This window comes from Myotis lucifugus, unplaced genomic scaffold (genome assembly GCF_000147115.1).
Source record: "Myotis lucifugus unplaced genomic scaffold, Myoluc2.0 scaffold_100, whole genome shotgun sequence".
NCBI lineage: Eukaryota > Metazoa > Chordata > Mammalia > Chiroptera > Vespertilionidae > Myotis > Myotis lucifugus.
In genome coordinates this window covers 3,521,939-3,541,795 of record NW_005871148.1, presented here as the reverse complement: position 1 = coordinate 3,541,795, position 19,857 = coordinate 3,521,939, and the positions used below count along the sequence as shown (strand labels likewise).

Genomic DNA, 19,857 nt, shown 5'->3' with positions numbered 1-19,857 from the left:
GTTTGATTCCTGTATTTGGTTTATTATAGTCATGGAAAGTCTTTACTAAAAATACAAATTCATTTATCCTCTCCTCAGAAGTACTGAACCAGGTCACACCAAGTCATTCTTTTTTTTTTTTTTTAATATATTTTACTGATTTTCCACAGAGAGGAAGGGAGAGAGACAGAGAGTTAGAAACATCGATGAGAGAGAAACATTGATCAGCCGCCTCCTGCACATCCCCCACCGGGAATGTGCCCGCAACCCAGGTACATGCCCTTGACCGGAATTGAACCTGGGACCTCTCAGTCCGCAGGCCGACGCTCTATCCACTGAGCCAAACCGGTTTTGGCCCAAGTCATTCTTTTAAGCAGTTTGGAAAACACTGAATTCTCTGAGTGATCTAACCTCCAGTTTTAGTTTCATATGGAAAAAGGGGAACAATAAATCCAATTCTCCCACTGTCATCTCTTTTTACTCCTATGATTTCCGCTTCTCTTCCATCATTCTCAAACGCTCAAATACACCGACATCAGATCCAGTAACCAACTAATTACAGAGGAAAACTGTAATGGAAAAACAATAGATACAAACTAGAAAGAAATCTGCAAATGGGAAACAATTTAAAAAAGGGGAGCCCGGCTGGTTGCTCAGTGGTTGAGTGCCAACCTATGAACCAGGAGGTCACGGTTTGATTCTCGGTCAGGGCACAAGATTGCGGGTTGTGGGCTTAATCCTCAATGTGGGGCATGCAGGAGGCAGCCAATCAATGATTCTCTCTCATTGATATTTCTATCGCTCTCTCCCTCTCCTTTCCTCTCTAAAATCAATTTAAAAAATATATATTTTTTAAAAGTGGTGGGAGGAAGAAACTTAAGTATAAAGAGAAGCATGTGAGGAAATAACATAGTGGTCCTTATCATCTTCCTGTTGCTTCTCTTAGAATTAAATCAGAGTCTAAGGTCACAAAGACCAGGAGCATAAATACAGGGATGCAGAGTGAGTGAGGAGTCACCAAGATTTTAATCTTGCCTTGAGTTGAGTTGCTTAACTCCAGGCATCCTGGGGATAGTGACAGGAGCACCTGGTTCTGTCAGAACCTGCTTGGAATTTCGACCTTCGTATCTCTCTTCTCCCTCAGATAAACAACTTGATCCTCACATACACATTAAACCCTGTCCTGGGCTCCAGGCCAAGTCCTGTCCTCAGTTTGGAAGGGTTTATTAGTCAAAGTAGTGTTCATGAATACTTACTGAGTACCTACTGCAGGCTAGACCAGCTGTGAGGCACTTCCATATGTAACCTTCAAACCAGGCTTCTTATTTTATAAACAAGGAAATTCTGAGTAACAGAAAATTTAGTTGACTTGCCTAAGATCATAGAGATAGTATGACGTTGAAGTGAAGATTAGAAACCAAGATTACTTGACTCCCTAAGCCCTCATTTTTTTCTAGGGGAAGCAAGTTCCATAGTGGAGAAGCTTGGGCTCTGGAATCAGAATGTTTGGGTTCATCCTGACTCTGCCACTCACTAGCTGTGCCTCAGATTCTCTATTTGTAACATAGGGTAGCAATAGAATCCATGTTATGGGATTTTTTTGTGCGGATTAAACACTTAGCCCATATTAAGTACCCCCAAAATGATGGCCATTATTACTCTCTGTGGGAGGAACAAGGGTCAAGCCCACTAAGTTCTTCATGCTCTTGTGCACCAGTGATAGTAACAGTTGCTTCAGTCCATGTGAGCTGTTATAACAGAACACCATAGCCTGATTGGCTCATCAACAGAAATTTACTTCGTACAGTTCTGGAGGCTGAGAAGTCCAAGGTGAAGGCACAGGCAAATTCAGGATCTGGTGAGGAGGGCCTACTTCCTGGTTCAAGGGCTGTCTTCTCTCTGTGTCTCTCTGGGGTCTCTTTTATAAAGACACTAACCCCATTCCCGAGGGCTCCACCCTTCTGACCTACCACCTCTAAAAGGCCCCACTCCAAACACCATTACATTGGGAATTGGGTTTCAATATATGAATTTGGGGGTGGGGGAAACATAAACAGTCATAATGTCAACTTATTCCTGAGATCAAGCTGCCTCCTTGTATTCAAGTTCCAGTTTTTTTAAAAATACAGAACCTGATGACCTATGAGTGCCCCTAGGGCTGGAGCATCTTGCCAATCTCCTCCTTCCCCCACCCTCATTCTTGCTTCATAACGGGCATCCTGTCCTTGAGCTCCACCCTGAGCTGAAACATTTCCCCACATGCTTCTCTGATGTGGATAGGGTTAAGGTTCGGGTTAGGGCTAGGACTCGGGGTAGGGCTAGGGCTAGGGCTAAGGTACCAAAAAAAGGAAGCATCCTTCCTACTCTCGCATACCCTGATTCTGCCAGCTGCTACATTACACTTGCTCTGGACTCTGACTAAAAGAGCAGTATTAGTTGTGCTATAGCTTTAATGAGCACACAAGCTCATTTACTATCAGCAAAAAGCTTCATCACCTCAACCCGCCAAAGATCTGTTTAAGCCCTCACACTAATAATTTACAAATTTAAAGAGACACTAATTGCATACTCGGTTCTCCAGCTATTGACCTTTTGCTTGTTTAAAATAATTTTTACTAATAAAATATCAGAAGCCTAAAAGGCAAATTTCACTTGCAAATACTATTTTTTTTCCTTTAGGTAATGGCTGTTTCCAAAGAGACACTAAACAAACAGAATGTTTAAAAACTGAGTTTTCCCAAATGTAACTCTTATACATAGATGATAGCAGCATAAATATTACAATCACTTGGGAAAACATGTGCGTAACTCTACTCTCGGGGACATGCCCCCTAGAAAGACACTCTCACACATGGGTAGTAAGAAACATGAAGCATGTTCCCAGCAGCAGTGTTCATAAAAACCAAACTCTGGAAACAAGCCTTTGGGCCCGGATCAAAGAATGGAAAATACATTATGGCAGATTCATATAAAGGATACTATACAGCCATAAAAATGAATGAATTATAGTTATACAAACCTCTGGATCAAAATGTTGAGTGAAAAAAGACCAAGCTCTGCAATTCAATGGGGAAAAATAGTCTTTTCAACGAATGGCTGGGACAAATGGATAGCCACATACAAAAGAAAGAATTTGGACTACTACCCTATACCATATACAAAAATTAACTCGAAATGAACTTAAAAGACCTAAATTTAAGAGCTTAAACTATAAAACTCTTAGAAGAAAACATATATATAATCTTTGTGACCTTGGGTTAGGGAATAGTTTCTTAGATATTACACCCAAAGCACAAGGAATAACAACAACAAAAAATGATACATTAGATTTCATCAAAATTTAAAACTTTTGTGCTTAAAAGGACATTATCAAAAAAGTGAAAAGACAACCCACATAATGAGAGAAAATATTTGCAAATTATGTATCTGACAACGGTCTAATATCTAGAATACAGAAAGAACTCCTACAACCCAACAATAAAAAGACTAATAACTTGAAAAGAAATTTCTCTAAAGAGATACAAATAGCCAATAAGCACATGAAAAGATGCTCAACATCATTAGTCATTAAGGATATGCAAATCAAAACCACAATGAGACACCCCTGTCACACCCACTAGGATGTCTAGAATAAAAAGACAGTAACAAGTGTTGGCAAGGATGTGCAAACACTGGAACCCTCATACACTGCTGGTGGGAATGTAAACAGAATTTTTAGATGACCCATCAATTCCACCCCTAGGTACATATCCAAAAAAATTAAACACTGGTGCCCAAATAAAAGCTTGTAAATGAATGTTAGCAGTATCAGCATTCATAATAGCCAAAAAGTAGATCAAATGTCCATCAACTGATGATTAGATAAACAAAATGTAGTATATCCATACAAGGAAATTCAGCCATTAAAAGAAATGAGGTACTGATTCATACAACAACATGGATGAACCTTGAAAATATTATGCTAAGGAAAAGAAGCCAGTCACAGAGGCCATATATTATATGATTTCATTTATATGAAATGTCCAGAATATGCAAATCCATAAAGAGATACAAAGTAAATTAGTGGTAGCCAAAGGCTGGGGAAAGTGGAGAATGGGAAGTGACTGCCAATGGGTACAGGCTTTCTTTCTGAGTGAAAGAAATGTTCTAGGATTAGATAGTGGTGATGGTTGCACAACCTGGTGAATATACGAAAAACTACTTATCTGTAATATATTTAAAAGAGTGAATGTTATAGTATATGAATTATATTTCAACATGAACCTTGAATAGAAAGAAACAGGAAGCTGTTAAAGACTACATTCTCTCTAATGCCATGTGCAGAGAGAGCCTGGGATCCAGGGAGGAGCATATAAAGTGTTAAATGAACTTCTTTCATCCTACTTATTTTTTCCGATTGATTTTTAAAGACAATGGGAGAGAGGGAGGGGGGGAGGGGAAATTGGTTGCCCCCTGTATACTCCCAACAGGGGTGAGGTGAGGGGGGGTAAAGGGGTGTATCCAGTCTGCAACCCAGGTCTGTGCCCTTGACCGGGAGGGAATGGAACCTGTGACCTTCTGTGACCCTCTGTGTGCAGGCCAATGCTCTAACCACTCAGCCATGCCAGCCAGGGCTCATCCTACTTATTAAGAGGGGCAATGAGTTCATGGGTATATGGCTTCATACCTATTCAATAGTTAATAAAATCAAAATTTTTAAAGAGTAATTTTTTCCCATTTTTCAAGCCACAATCAGTACAAAAATTATATCTGAATTTAAATGACCATTAGGTGGTAATCAACCTCAACTAAGCAACCACCATGTGCAAAGACATAAAACGAACTGTGGGGAGTTAAAAAAAAAAAAAAAAAAAAGGTGGTGACAATCACCTTCCTCCCAGGAGCTCATAATCTAAACCATGAGCAGCCACCAACCAGCTCCCTCACAGAATAATCTCAGCACCAGCTATTATTAAGGCACCCATTTCACACAATTAAGCAATTATAATATGAAATATATTTTACTTTAGCAGCTTCAACATTTTATTCTGAAAATCTGTTTCATCTCCCTCTTATAAATCTGCTTTTAAGGACTCAGATAGAGGTGAAATTAGAGCATGCTTACAAGACTTCCTTTCTCACTGGAAGTAATGTGTTTTTAAAGCCCTGACTTAAATGATATCTTTAGATTATCACACATTCTCATCTAGGCTCTCTTAGTTTCTATTAGAACATTCATATAATGACATCTTGAAGTGCTTTTTTGCAGATACAGTCTAGATAAACACAGAAGCTTTCTAAAAACAATCAAGGTTTCCCTCATGATTTATAATAGCTTTAAGGTAATCTAAAATTGTATCTATGTTTCTAGTTTTACTAAAATATGGCAAATGCAAATAATCTGAACTTGAACACTCTTATTTTCATTAAGAAGATCAATATTCTTATTTTATATCACAGGTTCTGGGACATATACTCTGAAATGTATTGTTTCAATAAATAATTTAGAAATAGATAGCCATTTTAGGATCATTTTAGGATGTCTATATTGATACGATTAACTTGCCCAGGAATGACTGTGAGCTGCCCTTTGGCTATAGAAAGCAATGGTGCTGTTAGAGAACACAAGTGGAATTTGTAGCCAAAGAACCCTGGGCTTGATTCAGCTCTGCCACTGACTAACTGCGTGCCTTTGGCAAATCCTGTGAGCCTCAATTTCCCTATCTGAAAAATAAAAATAATAGCATGTGCCTTGGAGGATGGCGGCAAGGATGACATGAGATAATTAACACAGAGGTCCTGGAACACTGGAATGTTCCACTCATGTTGGCCCTCTGTGTTTTCCCTTCCTCCGGCAAAGCAAAGCCTTGCTAAGCAAACGCCCTCATAGACAAATATATCATTTTAATTAAATGCGTAGACACTAAAAACAAGTGGCTTCACCATTTACTAAATTTTCTCCTCCACGTGCTAAATTATAATCTTAGTTAAACTGCTTCAAAAAATATCTAATGAAAACCTTATTTTAAAAATTAAAAGTAATGAGGAAGTAGAGCATAATCCATTCTTAAGCTTATTAATATAATTGAAGGCTTCCTTTCTACACCCAAATGCATACTGGTTTCTGCAACCAAGGTAAGCAGTTACGAGCTATATTTTAGGATTGAGATGTCACTGAAAAGTCACATAAAGACAGAAGGACATGCTAACCACATCTGCCACTAAGCCAAGAGGAGCAGCTAACATGATCAAATAACAGAAACACGAATCAAAAACATTTTGTCAAATTGGAAATCAGCAGATGCTACTCATCGCGTTTACACTTAAAAGTCCTGTGGTAATGCTTGCTGTTGCTATGAGGCTGCTGTTTTTGGTAGATTTCATACACACTGGAAAAAGAGACTTAGCAGTGCCAGCAGATCTCCTGGGTAAGACCTGACCACCAATGCCGATGATGCTAGCGCATCACCAAAGCATAAGGTGCTGAAGTAAGTTCCGTGTTTTCCCTCCTGGCCCTCCAATACCTGGGGTCAAATCCCACCCGTGCCTGTCTTTGTATGGCCCACGAGCTACAAACGGTTTTGCATTTTTAAGAGGTTGAAATATGCCTGGCTGGTTTGGCTCACTGGATAGAGCGTCGGCCTGGGGACTGAAGGGTCCCAGGTTCGATTCCAGTCAAGGGCATGTACCTTGGTTGCGGGCACACCCCCAGTGGGGGATGTGCAGGAGGCAGCTGATCGATGCTTCTTTCTCATCGATGTTTCTAACTCTCTATCCCTCTCCCTTTCTCTCTGTAAAAAATCAATAAAATACATTTAAAAAAAAAAAAGAGGTTGAAATAAATCAAAATTAGAGTAATATTTTGTGACATGTGAAAATTATATAAATTTCCAATTTCAGTGTTTATAAATTAAAAAATGTATAAGCCTCGCCTGAGGATATGTTTTATTGATTTTTAGAGAAAGAAGGGAAAGAGAAAGAAATGTGGATGTACTAGTAAGAGAGAAAAATCCATCAGTTGCCTCCCAAACGTACCCCGTTCAGGAATCGAACCGGGAACCCAGGCATGTGCCCTGACCAGGAATGGAACCAGCAACTCTTCCGTGCACGGGACGACACCCACCCAACTGAACCACACTGGCCAGGGCTGTTCAATGTTTTCTAAAGGGCAGTATCAAAGGAGGACCACTGGAATGAGGAGGGAGTCTGGAAACCATTTATTTCATAAAGTGAATAGTTGGGGGAATTGTGACTATGAAATCATAGAAGATAAAACCAAAGGATGACATGTCTTTAAATATTTAAAGACTCAGCATATGGAAATGGTTGTGTCACTCTCGAGGGAAAAAAGAGGAACGATCATGAAAGTTCTAGGGAGGCAGACATCAACAAAGCATAAGAAAGTGTCTTCTAAACGAAGAAGGCAATCAGAGAAGAGGTCATACCTCAAAAGAGCAAGCACCCTCCCATGCTGGTGCTTAAGCTGAATGGCAAGATGATCACTATGCAAGATTATTATAGAAAGGATTCTGGCAGGGTGTAGGAAGCTGAACTGTTTTAACACTTGGATTCTTTCTATGATTTTATCTAAAAGGAAAAAAAATGATCATAAATAAGTAAAAGCTTAACCACAGGTCATTGGAAAACAATTTCTACTACCACATTCACTAAGGATTATACCTACAGAGAAATACAAATATATGTATATATGTGTATGAATCTATATGTATGTGTACATGACACATTAAAAAGAGGCCTTCCATTTAAATAAAGAGTACATCAGCTATAAAAAGAATCACATTAAGAAAAGAAGGGTTATTTTTAGGAAGAGGCTCCACTTACATAAAATGAGGAAAGGATATCCACTGCTAAATAAAATGAGCTAAAGTCTTTCCCTGTGTTACTGCAGGAAATCGGCATGGCACTGCTTAAAAGAAGCGGGAAGTCTATATATAATATGGGAAGGAGAGGACTGTGTTAAAAAAAAAAAGAGGGCACAGCTGCATGATTTACTTGCACTAGACTTCTTTGCAAAAGAGTTTTACGAACATCACAAAGTACAGCCACCTGTTAAGCTGTTATTTTGGCCTATCTATTTTCAATGTCAATCTTGACACCCAAGCAAGAGACACACCACCATAGCAACATACTAGTAAATATCACGGTGATGGAAAATAAAATTTTAAGAAGCAACTCATAGCCCCTGCAGGGCTGGAAATAAACTAATCCATTTTTTACTATAACATAACATTCCCACTCTGCAAACTCAGATCCTCTGGGTATCTATCTTAGAATTCCTTCCCATGGGCCATGTGGAAAGTAGACACTCCAAGTGTACTAGGTGGTCCCCCTAAAATAAAGGGGTTTAAAAGTGTGAGACAATGATCATTTTGTGCATAGCTCAGGGAATGCATGTTTACTAGGTATTCATGCAGTACCCACAGATGGGCAATTATCATCACCCCTTACATTTGTAGGCTCTATATCTCATGTGATCAGTCTTTGATGAAGTCAAAAAGAGAAGTAGTTGACATCTGGGGAAACTGAGGCACAGGAAAATTGAGTCTTCCTTAATTCATGGATTATCACACAGCAAGTATTCAGTCAGTTCTTCTAAGTCAGTGGTTCTCAACCTTCCTAATGCTGCGACCCTTTAATACAGTTCCTCATGTTGTGGTGACCCCCAATTTCATTGTTACAAATTGAACATAATTAAAGCATAGTGATTAATCACAAAAACAATATGTAATTATATATGTGTTTTCCGATGGTCTTAGGTGACCCCTGTGAAAGAGTCGCTCGACCCCCAAAGGGTTGCGACCCACAGGTTGAGAACTGCTGTTCTAAGTCCATGCTCACACTCACTGCACCAGCCCACACCAGAAAACCCAAATAGGGCATCACAAGTGATAAAATGCAAAGTGTTTAATTAAATGAAAGGGTAGAGAAAAAAATGAAAGAAAAATAACGTTTGGAAGTAATTATACTTCTTTACAATGATGAAACTTCCTGAGGGAGCTGGGGCAATTACCAGGACTTAAAATGTGACCACTGTCAGTTTTGGCTGATTTGCAATTCAAAAAGACCCAATGAGAACAGAAAGAAAGCTGATCTTCCAGCTAGAAGATGAGACACACCCAGAGGGTGTGTCGTGGGGGAGGCATAGGGCGGTGGCACCATCAGGAGTCTGCGTCAGGTGAGCGGGTTCCATCCCAGGGCAGATCTGAGCCCAGAGGTCAGCAACACAGGCCTGGACTCCAATCCAACCCCACAATTCGCTGCCTCTTTTTTACTTTGTTCTGAATTTTTCTCAGTCTGCGCGGCCTGTAAGGCCCTTGGCAGCTTCTTCTCCAGGTCCACAGGAGAGACTGTCCAAAGGCCAGGAGCACACTCAGTGTAGCATTCCGCAGATGACAAAGAGATGACTCTATGATGAACCTTCTGTGAAGCCAGGGATTTGGCTGCTTTTGACCTAAGAACCAGTTCTGAATCTCTTTGAAAAATTAGACAATTTCTGACAGGCACAAGCAACATTTTTTTTTTCCAAAAAGAAACAACTCCTGGAGGAGTTGTGGGCAAAAGGCTGAACACCTACATAAATAATGGCTAATTTTAAATGCACTTGACCTTTTTGGAAGTGTTTTTCTTGAAAAGGCTTAAGGGAATTATTCCATTTGAACAACTAATAGCCTAATTACTATATTTTTAAAAAACAACCACCAAGCTCCTTTTCAGCCAGATCTTGGCAAGAAATTGCTGAAGCACACCCATATCTGCAGCCCCACAAGTCACATTGCTGAAAAACGTAATTACACTCGGCGGTGTCCAAGTTCCCATCAGGCACAATCCAAAAGTGAACTATTGAATCCCGAATCTAAAGGTTTTTCATTTTGGACACGGTGCCTCTTAATGAGCAGCAAAAACATAATATCAAAAAATGAGCATTCATCATGGCCTTCAATGGTCCAGGGTGTGGGTCTCCCATACACTCGGTACAGTCTGTACCCTACTGATTAAATGTAATTCCAGTGACCCTACTCTCTGCACTTAAGGGAGGGAGGGGATTCAATAACCATATTTCATATCTTTAAACCTGTCTCACTGAACAAAAGAACCATCCATTTTCACAGCATTTTTAAAATATTGATAAACCACTTTTATCCACTGCATCACTTTTATGGAGGCTGAATGACCAGAATGATGGATATGTGTGAAAAGATATTAAGGGGCCGCATTAGTCTTTTCATCCACAGCAGCAGCATCATAATTTCAGATCACGGCAAACTCAGCAAAATGCTCTTCATGGAGAACTATGTCACCAGGGCACTACCCATAAGGAACTAACACATTTCAGAAGACATGCCCCTGTTTTCAGAACTACCTGTCCATACAAGCCAGTGATTACGTCTTGTTTTCTCAAACATCTATCCAGTGTTGTTTCTCTGTTTTGTTTAATGGCTAATTACTGGTTTAACAAGGGTTTTGTTTTCTATGACTCTGTATTACAAGGGTCTAATATTTCAGGTGCATTAGAGGTTAAATACACCTGTAAGGTAGCCCAGACACACTGGAAAATGCTCTCAGACTGGATCGAAATGCAGGACTAACATGTTTCTAGATCCCATTATTTTCTTGGATAGTGCATGGAACAAACTTCTCCTTGACAGTGGCAGGACCATCATCCCATAAAATCGAATGAAATCCAGGTTGTCAGCTCGTGAGTTAAAAACTCTATCTATAGACATCACTAAGAAAAGTAGACAAGAATGAAAATGTAACAAAGTTAAATGATTAATATTAAGCCATCATACTGACTTAAATTATTTTGTTCTCCTAAGTTAAACATTTATAAAATCCTAAAAGAATAAAATGAAATAAGATTTTAGCCCTGGCTGGGTTGGTTGGAGTGTCATGCCATACACCAAAAGGTTGTGGGTTTGATCCCCAGTCAGGGCACGTACAGGAGGCAACCAATCAATGTTGCTCTCTCACATAGATGTTCCTCTCTCTCTCTTCCTTCCTCTCCCTCTAAAAATAAAAAATAAAAACATATCTTTGGTTGAGGATTTTTAAAAATATATTCCTTAAAAAACTTACATTTAACTACAGTTCCCTATTCAGAAAAAGGGTCCAATTAATATCTATTTCCTCCTGGGACAAGAATAAAGCATTATCATTAATCAAATATTCTGTCTTCTATGTTAATAGAAGAACACTTGTCAATGCCAACCTTGTTTGCTTGAAATGCTTCTAAAATGCCAGGTACTTTTTCCTATCTTAGTAAGTATTCTAAATAAAAATGTACTTTTCTGTTAAATGACAAGATAGTATTAGGTACCCCCGAATTTAAATTTTCAATCACTTCAGTTGTTGCTGCAAAGGTATAGGTCATTATCTGAGTCATCAATGCCACCCAAAATATGGATATGGCTCCATCTTGTCATATTCTGCCTTTGAAAGAAAACAGAACTCAGGAAAAATTCTAGTTAGTTTCCATTAATTTAACTTCTATTGGCTTTATTTCAGGAAATGGTATATGAGTTTAATGATAAATAGAAAGGAGACTTAAAAAAGAAAAACTGACCAGCTACATCAAGTAGTAAATTCATAGAAACAAAGTAAAATGGCAGTTGCTAGGGGTTGGAGGAAGGCAGAATGGGGAATTATTGCTTAATGGGCACAAAGTTCCACTTTTACAAAACAATTTCTAGAGATGGATGGTGGTAATGGCTGCCCCAACAGTGTGAATGTACACTGAACACTATACTTAAAAATTATTATTTTTTTAAAAACTAACCAGAATTTACACATCCAACCAAATAGCTCATTTTAGGTGGTTACATGTTTTTTCCAACACTGCTGACAAAGAGCAAAACATCTCTGAATCTCCACTGTGGAATGAAAGGCAGGTTTGTTTGGGTTTTTCATTGTTTTAAAATTCTCGATCCTGGTAAATGCCTTTTGAGGCTAATATTTTTTTTCTTTAAAAAAAAATATGGAACGCTTCACAAATTTGCATGTCATCATCCTTGCGCAGGGGCCATGCTAATCTTCTCTGTATCGTTCCAATTTTAGTATATGTGCTGCCGAAGCAAGCACAAGGCTAATTTTTAATTTGGAAAAAGAAAAAGTTCCATTTTCAAAAGAAATAATTGTATCAAGTTAAAATTTGTTATGGAAGTCCACATGAGGTGTTAATTTGTGCATGGGCTTAGTAAACTGGCTCTGGACGAAATGCTAACAAAGGTGAGCCATCTCAGCAGGGAGGGCAAATAAATATAGCGGTGGGCAAAAGCAGGTTCAAGTGTGACTAGTACATTTTGGTCATTTTTCATGCCCTCCACTTTGCTTACCTCCACAGGAAGTTTTAAGTTTTTGACTAAATGTGCCGAAAAATATGGTGTCGCTTTGTCTGTTCCCATCATTATTTTTAGATACTGAGTTTGAGAAAGCTCACAGGTGCTCATCAGTGAACATCTCTGCTGCTGATGTCTATAAAAGCCAAAGGTTTTCACTGCCATTAAAAGGAATAATTTTCAAAATTGTAGAGGTGGTTCTTTTTTTAGAGCATGAACTACAAGTTATTTTCAAAGGAGTATGATTCATTTATCAAAGTTAAGCTGAGGAATGTCACTTGGTTTAGTACTTGGGTAAAATTGATCATTCAATGGATAAAACTTGTGGACCACTCTCTCAGCTTAACCGGAATACAAGAACTGCCTTCCCCCAACTATTTTCTTTGATAATCCTGAACAAGTTATTTAATCTTTAATAAATCACCACTAGTGCTCCTTCCAGCTTTAGGATTTTAAGGAAGGTAAAACTGGGTAGAGGAAAGAGCATGCCTATGGAGTAGGACCACCTAGGTGGGAATCCAAGTCTACCACTGATCAGCCATGCAAGCACCCCTGATCCACATTTGTAAAGTGGGATGATAATATCTCACTCACAGGGCCATTCTGAGGACTAAGTGAAATAAGAAGACACTCCACAAGTGTAATTTCTCTCTTTCCTTCCTTTGCACGTGAAATGTGGCTGCTATCAGTCCAAGCATATAAAATAGAAATAAAAATTTAAAACACTTTCCAAACAGTGTTTCATGGAATGCATTGCTGAGGCATATAGTGCTGACTATTTTATTATGTGCATAAAAGCAAGGTTACTGCAAGGCCACACTCAACCAGACCTTGTGACACAGATCTAGCTCCTAAGACAGTCATGGCAAGTAACTTTCACAATTTATGTGAGACATGAAGCCAGAGATGGCTCAGATAAGCAAAACGAGCAGTGAAACCCTTGGCTTTCGAAGCACTGTTCAGCTCTCCACAATACTTTCCGGAAGTTTGGGTTCAATACTCATCAGCAGGTCATATCACTGTCTCTATAAACTGGCGATACATGTTGGAAACTTTTTGGCCAGAGAATCAAGAGATAAGTGACGCTCTGCCATTTTAGAAATAAACAAGTAAATCCCACCACGATGTTCAAAACAGACAAAAATATTGCACAGCTTTGGGGAAATACAAACAATCTAGCAAATAAGACCCAGTGCACTTGAAGGTTTCAACAACTTCATTATACAGCAGCTCCCCACCCCCTACCCATAGTCTTACTTTCTGCGGTTTCAGTTACCTGTGGTCAACCAGGTCTGAAAACACCAAGTGGAAAATTTCAGTAATAAGCAATTCGTGTTTTTAGTTGTGTGCCATTCTGAGTAATGTGATGAGATCTGGCAGGGTCCCCCTCTATCCCACCAGGGACGTGAATCATCCCTTTGTCCAGCACATCCACACTGTATATGCAACCCACCTACTAGTCCCTGAGTAGCCAACTCATTTATCAGACTGTCGCAGCCTCGGAGTCCTTGTGCTTAAGTAAGCCTTATTCTACTTAATAATGGTCCCAAAGCATTCATATAACTTCTATTACATATATGGTTATAACTGTTCTATTTGATTATTAGTGATTGATGTTAATCTCTTACTGTGCCTAATTTATATGTTAAACTTTATCATAGGTATGTGTAGGTAAAAACATAGTGTATATGGAGTTTTTGGAACTACCTGTGGTTTCAGGCATCAACTAGGGGTCTTAGAACACATCCTGAGGATAAGCCGGGACTATTGTATTAGCATCCAACTTAGTGGTGAATTCTCATTTTTCTTCTCAATATATTGATTGGTAATTTTTGGTGTAAAAAATAACCCAAAAAAACTATTGCTCAGAAAACACCTTAATATAGCAAATATAATCAGACCTGAAAGTGTGTGTGTGTGTGTGTGTGTGTGTGTAGATGACATGAGACAGGGAAGCAGTCTTTGGAGATTAGCTGCTCAAATTAGATGCTTAAAACAACATGACTATAGGTTGTCATCATATTACATGTGTTTGGCCAATCTTCTCTAGGTGATTCATTCTGGGAAAGAAACAACACCCTAAAGATCAGCAGACATAATTCTAGAGGAATTAAAGGATGATGAGGTTTTTCTCTTTGCTTGGGAGCAACAGGAATTCTAGAAGGTCATGCTTCACCGAAAGGAGCAAAAAAGAAAAAGAAAAGAAGGGAAGAGTCATTGAATAAATTTGCTCAAGAACTTACGTTAGCTACTTGTTCAGATATATGAGTCGGCTTCCACTAAAGTCTACAAAGGAGTTTTAAGAGCAGGCCCCTTTTGTCAGATTGCTGGGAAATGAAGGAATGAGTCACTTTAATACTTGATGTCAAAATCTTGGTGAGCTCTGGCTTTCTGTTTCTAAATCAACAAACAGCAATGTACAATGTTGCACAGGCAGTCAGCCAGGAAGTGGATGACCCCAGACTCCTTCCTCTGTCACTCCTTCCGCAGCCACCACAGTGGGTCCTGTGCAGTGGGGCTCCCTTCTAGTGATCTGCCATCCTGGGAGATAATGCCCAGCCTAACGGGGCAGGATTTTGCCATCCTAGACTGAGTCTATTGAGACATAGTTTAAATAGCTAGTTAGCTTCCATGACGAGAGGTCTTAAGGCAGAGGATTCAACTCCCCCATAGAACCATCTCCTCCCCAGAAATGTGTATTCTAGGATTTATTCTGCTAACAAATTACTTCCCATTCAATGAGCATAGAAAGCAGAGTCATGCACTTGGAGCCATAGCCAGAAAGGTCCCCAGGTGGAGACCTTCATGATGGCCACCAGCCTCTGTCCCCTTGACGTAGGGCTGGGGCTGGGGGTTCAGAGGGTTGTGACATGTGTCAGTGAGCCCTGCAGTTGGCCTTACTTTGAATAGTTGGGTAACTATTCAAACTGTGATTACTTTTTTCCCCTTAAGTATGAAGTTCTGACCTAAACTGTGGTCATTTTGATCCAATCTGGCAGATTTTTCCCCTCACAGCTGCGTAAGAGAACAACCTCCTTTGGAAAGCAAGACTCAGGACAACCACAGCCATCTCCTTGAGGACAGGTACCGTGTACTCGTAACTCAAATTCCACACTTCTGTCAACGGCTCTCTCTCTGAACATAGATTGTCTATTCTGCTGGAAAAAATCCATAGGCACCTCTTTAAAAAAAAAAAAACACAAAAAAAACCACAGCTTTAGCCCAGCCCGCATGGCTCAGTGGTTGAGCGTCGACCTATGAACCAGGAAGTCGTGGTTCGATTCCTGGTCAGGGCATATACCAGGGTTGCCGGCTCAATCCCCAATGTGGGGCATGTAGGAGGTAGCTGATCAATGATTCTCTGTCATCATTGATGTTTCTCTCTCTCTCTTTTCTCCCTTTCCCTTCCTCTCTGAAATAAAATGTAAAACAAAAAACAAAAAATAAACAGCTTTATTGAGATGTATTTTATATACCAACTCAATGGTTTTTAATATATTTACAGAGAGTTGTGCAACCATCACCATAATCTACTTTATAATGGCAATGAAACTTCTCCAATGGCCTGTGGACTGTAAGCTCTAGGATGACAAACAAGTAAACAAATAAATAAAACAAGTACTGCTTATGATAGAAAGAAGTGCAGAGATAAAGAATAATGGGGAAAAATTATTTTAGATGGAGTGGTCAGGAAAGACGTCCCTGAGGAGGCGACATTTCCACTTATATACCCACAAGTTTTCTGTAAACTTTCAAGTTGTTTATTTTTTTTAAATATATTTTATTAATTTTTACAGAGAGGAAGGGAGAGAGGTAGAGAGTTAGAAACATCGATGAGAGAGAAACATCGATCAGCTGCCTCCTGCACATCTCCCACTGGGGATGTGCCCGCAACCCAGGTACATGCCCCTGATCGGAATCGAACCTGGGACCCTTCAGTCCGCAGGCCGACGCTCTATCCACTGAGCCAAACCGGTTTCGGCAGTTGTTTTTTTGTTTTGTTTTGTTTTGTTTTTAAGACTATTTTATTTTATTGATTTTTAGAGAGAGAAACATCAATGTGAGAGCACAACATGGACTAAATGCCACGTCCCCTACCAGGGATTGAGCTGCAACCCAGGCATGCCCTGACCAGGATTCAACCTGGCAACCTTGTAGTGCATCGGACAACACCCAACCAACTAATCCACACCAGCCAGGGCTAAACTTTCAAGTTTTCACACATGGCAGCAGCAGGGGCTGGGAGCCTGAGAGGGGTCAGCTGCAGGGCCATCATACTGCCCTATTTCCATTGGGTTCTATATAAATGGCGCCCCGCAGGTGTGCACCCCTGAGACTGTTTATATGAATTGTTTGTAAGTTCCTGTAAGTTGGAGGATGTGTGGTCTGAAAAATCAAGCTTCCAAGATAATTTTTTCAAACAACTTTACATTTTCCAGATATGATTTGTTTTCCTGTTTTAATACTTATAATACACTTGGAATTTATCTGCCATGTGGTCTACAAAAAAATCTCCACTGGGGAATACCACAAAATTCCTGACTTCAAGCATGAGCCAGGGAGGCCAGGCAGTTAGCAAACTGCAATCTGAAATTCTCTTTTTCTCTCCCAGTGGGCTGAATTTGCTCAAGATATGTAAAACCTTCCTGACTTCTTACTACAAATCAGCTAATTTCTATATCTGTCTTTTTCTCGGAACAGAGGCAGAAGTGTTCGCTGGTTTTCAAAAAGGTTTTCAGAGTTATTTGACCATACGGACCTCCAGGCAACAGAAAGCAGGCGCCCTCACTCAGGTGGCTAAAGCAATGAACCTCAACGGACTTTTCCAGTAATCACGGCCCCTGAAAAACACATTTACTGCCTGTCACTGTGCACACACCTTTAAATTTAAAACAACTTTGTGAACCCTATACACACACACACACAACACACACACTTTCCTAAATGACACCTTACAGAGGTTGGAAGCTGAAAACATCGTTTTTAAAAACTGCTTACAACAAAAAATAGTATTCTCCATTCACCTGAATTGAGAGCCTTTCTGAAATTAAGATGCCTCGCTTTTCTCCGAGTATCAATAATACTCAATTAACCAGACAGGGTTTCTAAGTTGATTTCTAAGAGCTATAGGGACACACTCGATGTCTTTTTAAATGAAAAGCAAAAATTAATTACCACCCTCTTTTAACTAGGGCTTTGTTCATAGCAGTGTGCATTTTTTCCAAGGCCCAGAATCTGTTTCATGTGAAGGACGTTCACACTGAAATCACAGGGAAAATGCAGGGCCCTTCACACACAAAGTCCATTTCACTTTCCGGCCAGGAGGATGGCATCTGCTCCTGGTGGTCTGATCCATTAGTGGTGAAAGGTTTGCACTTATCCATTAACCCGCTCCTCTCCCCAGGTACCCCTCACGACCACGAACGGAGCTTTGCAAGATAGCTGGGCAGAATGAGGGACATTGTTCCCTGGCTATGGAACAAGCAAGATAAGCTACCAGGATGGCCTAGAAATCAAACTCATGACCCTGGCATTGGTTCCTCTCAATAATCTAAGGCGGGGGGAGAGGTGGATATCACAATAGTGCTCATTCTTTTTTGTTGTTGTCATTTATTTTTTTGTTTTTCTTTTTATTTTTTTGTTTCTGCTTTTCTTCTTCTTAAAAAATTAACACTCATTCTTAAAAAAACATTTTCAAAATTACAATTATGAGGAATCCTGGGGAAGGTCTATAAGATTAACCCAAGGAGCCTTTATACTCAGGGGTATCGCTTTGTACCAAAAACAAACTGTCAATGCCAATATTAAAAATGCAAAAATTAAAAAAAAAATTCCTGCCCCAAAATGTTTGCTGATGCAGCCCACAAAATATTTTATTTTTATGTTATTAAACCAGGCATTTTGGCACCTCCATTTAGGTCATTCCAGAGATGGCACCACCCTGATCCCAAATCTGTTCTCAGAAAAGTCTCTGGGGACCTGGAGAGCCTGGATAAAGTGCACTGGCTCCCTGCCAGGGTGAAGAACAAGATAATATTCTGTCTTTTTAAAAGTTGTTTTTCTGTTCTTTTTTTTCTTCCTTTTTTGGAAGGAAGAAGAATGTTTCTACCTTTCATTGTGCACCAAATCTCTAAAGACCACAAATAAATCCCTAAAAGTACACATATTAATGTTAATGCAATCAGAACAGGAACTGTTAAACACCAGAGCAAGCAATGAAAACGAAAGGATTCCTGCCTTAGATTTTATTAGGATGTGCTTAGCTCTAGGAAAATGCTTATCTTGCTGCTAAGTACCTGTCGGGGAGGAGTGATCTTCAGACTGTGCCCCAAATGTCATGAAGATGACATTTGGAATTAGGATGCTGGGACCAGTGGCAGCACCCAAGGGTTTTCTTGGGGAGGGAGGGGTCTTGAGCCACCAGAATCTCCATGGAGCCATGTATCCAAAAGCCACCCCAAATAAGCATACAATCTAAGGAAAATCAGTGGGCTTGTTATACAAAAGTAGCTTCAAATGGAACCCCCCTGGCCACCCTCTGGGCAGCTAACCATCCTTAAATATCCTAAGTACACATGGTCAAAGTCTCTAACCCACCTCTAACTAAACACTATACCTGTTTTGCATATCATGCTTACAGATAATATTTCCTTCCAACAAGGAAGCCCAGAGGGGAGAAACGAGAGAACCCCTATCCGATAGTAAAAACATCTTTGCACCAGAAATCAGAAGGCCTGGGTTCTGGCCTAGACCCTGCCCTTAGCTATGAGATGGGCAACTAACTGAACCTTCTGCAACTCTATTCTCTACAAAGCAAAATGGTTCAACTATAGGTCATCTCTAATAGCCCTTCCAAATCTAAAATTCCAGAATCTACACCGCCAACTGTTTCAAATGAAGTCAATGACAACTACCTCTTTATGACCAACTATCAGCCCCCAGGGCCCTTTGCTGAGCAGAACTTTCCAAAGGGCTTATATTTAGTTCAGAGACAATGACGTTGAACATAAATGAGGAGACTATTCCAATGAATTTTTTTAATTAAAATTAATCCATGGGATGTTACTTCTTATAATTCATTATTCTGAAATTAATGTCTAAATCAGAACAAAACACCAACACTCTGTCTAGACTGTAATTCAGCTTTCTTTATCTCCCAGAGCTGTTCTTTCCTGGAACTATGGAACATTTTATAAGGCTAGAGAAATAGTAGAAACAGTACTCTCTTGAACAATTCAAGAGATTTTGATTTTTCATTTAGTTGGTAGTGCTGACTTTATCTGTTTTCAAGAAAAGTGTTTTGCTTTTGCTGGAGTAAATATGAGTGACAGGCAAAGAGCAGAATAAGGAAAAACAAACTTTGTTGTTTTTTTTTTACCGTGGCTCTGGTTCTGGCTTGGCTATTAACTAGTTGTGTGGCTTGGTGTACATTACTAAGTCATTCTGAATCTCAGTTTACTCATCTGCAAAATGTAGATAACAACACACCAGTCCACCTTACTCTCCCCTTAGTAAGGAGTTAAATGGATACTGGGCAGAGGCG

The 19,857-nt window shown here is 39.7% G+C and overlaps 1 protein-coding gene and 1 non-coding gene across 3 annotated transcripts in view; both read right to left on the bottom strand.

The window, feature by feature from the left end:
* Positions 1 to 19,857, bottom strand: part of PITPNC1 (phosphatidylinositol transfer protein, cytoplasmic 1) — a 208,182-nt gene that overhangs the window by 184,668 nt on the left and 3,657 nt on the right. The window lies entirely within an intron of this gene.
* Positions 11,948 to 12,057, bottom strand: LOC111826753. The gene has a single exon (XR_002830133.1). It is a non-coding gene; the product is annotated as a U6 spliceosomal RNA (small nuclear RNA).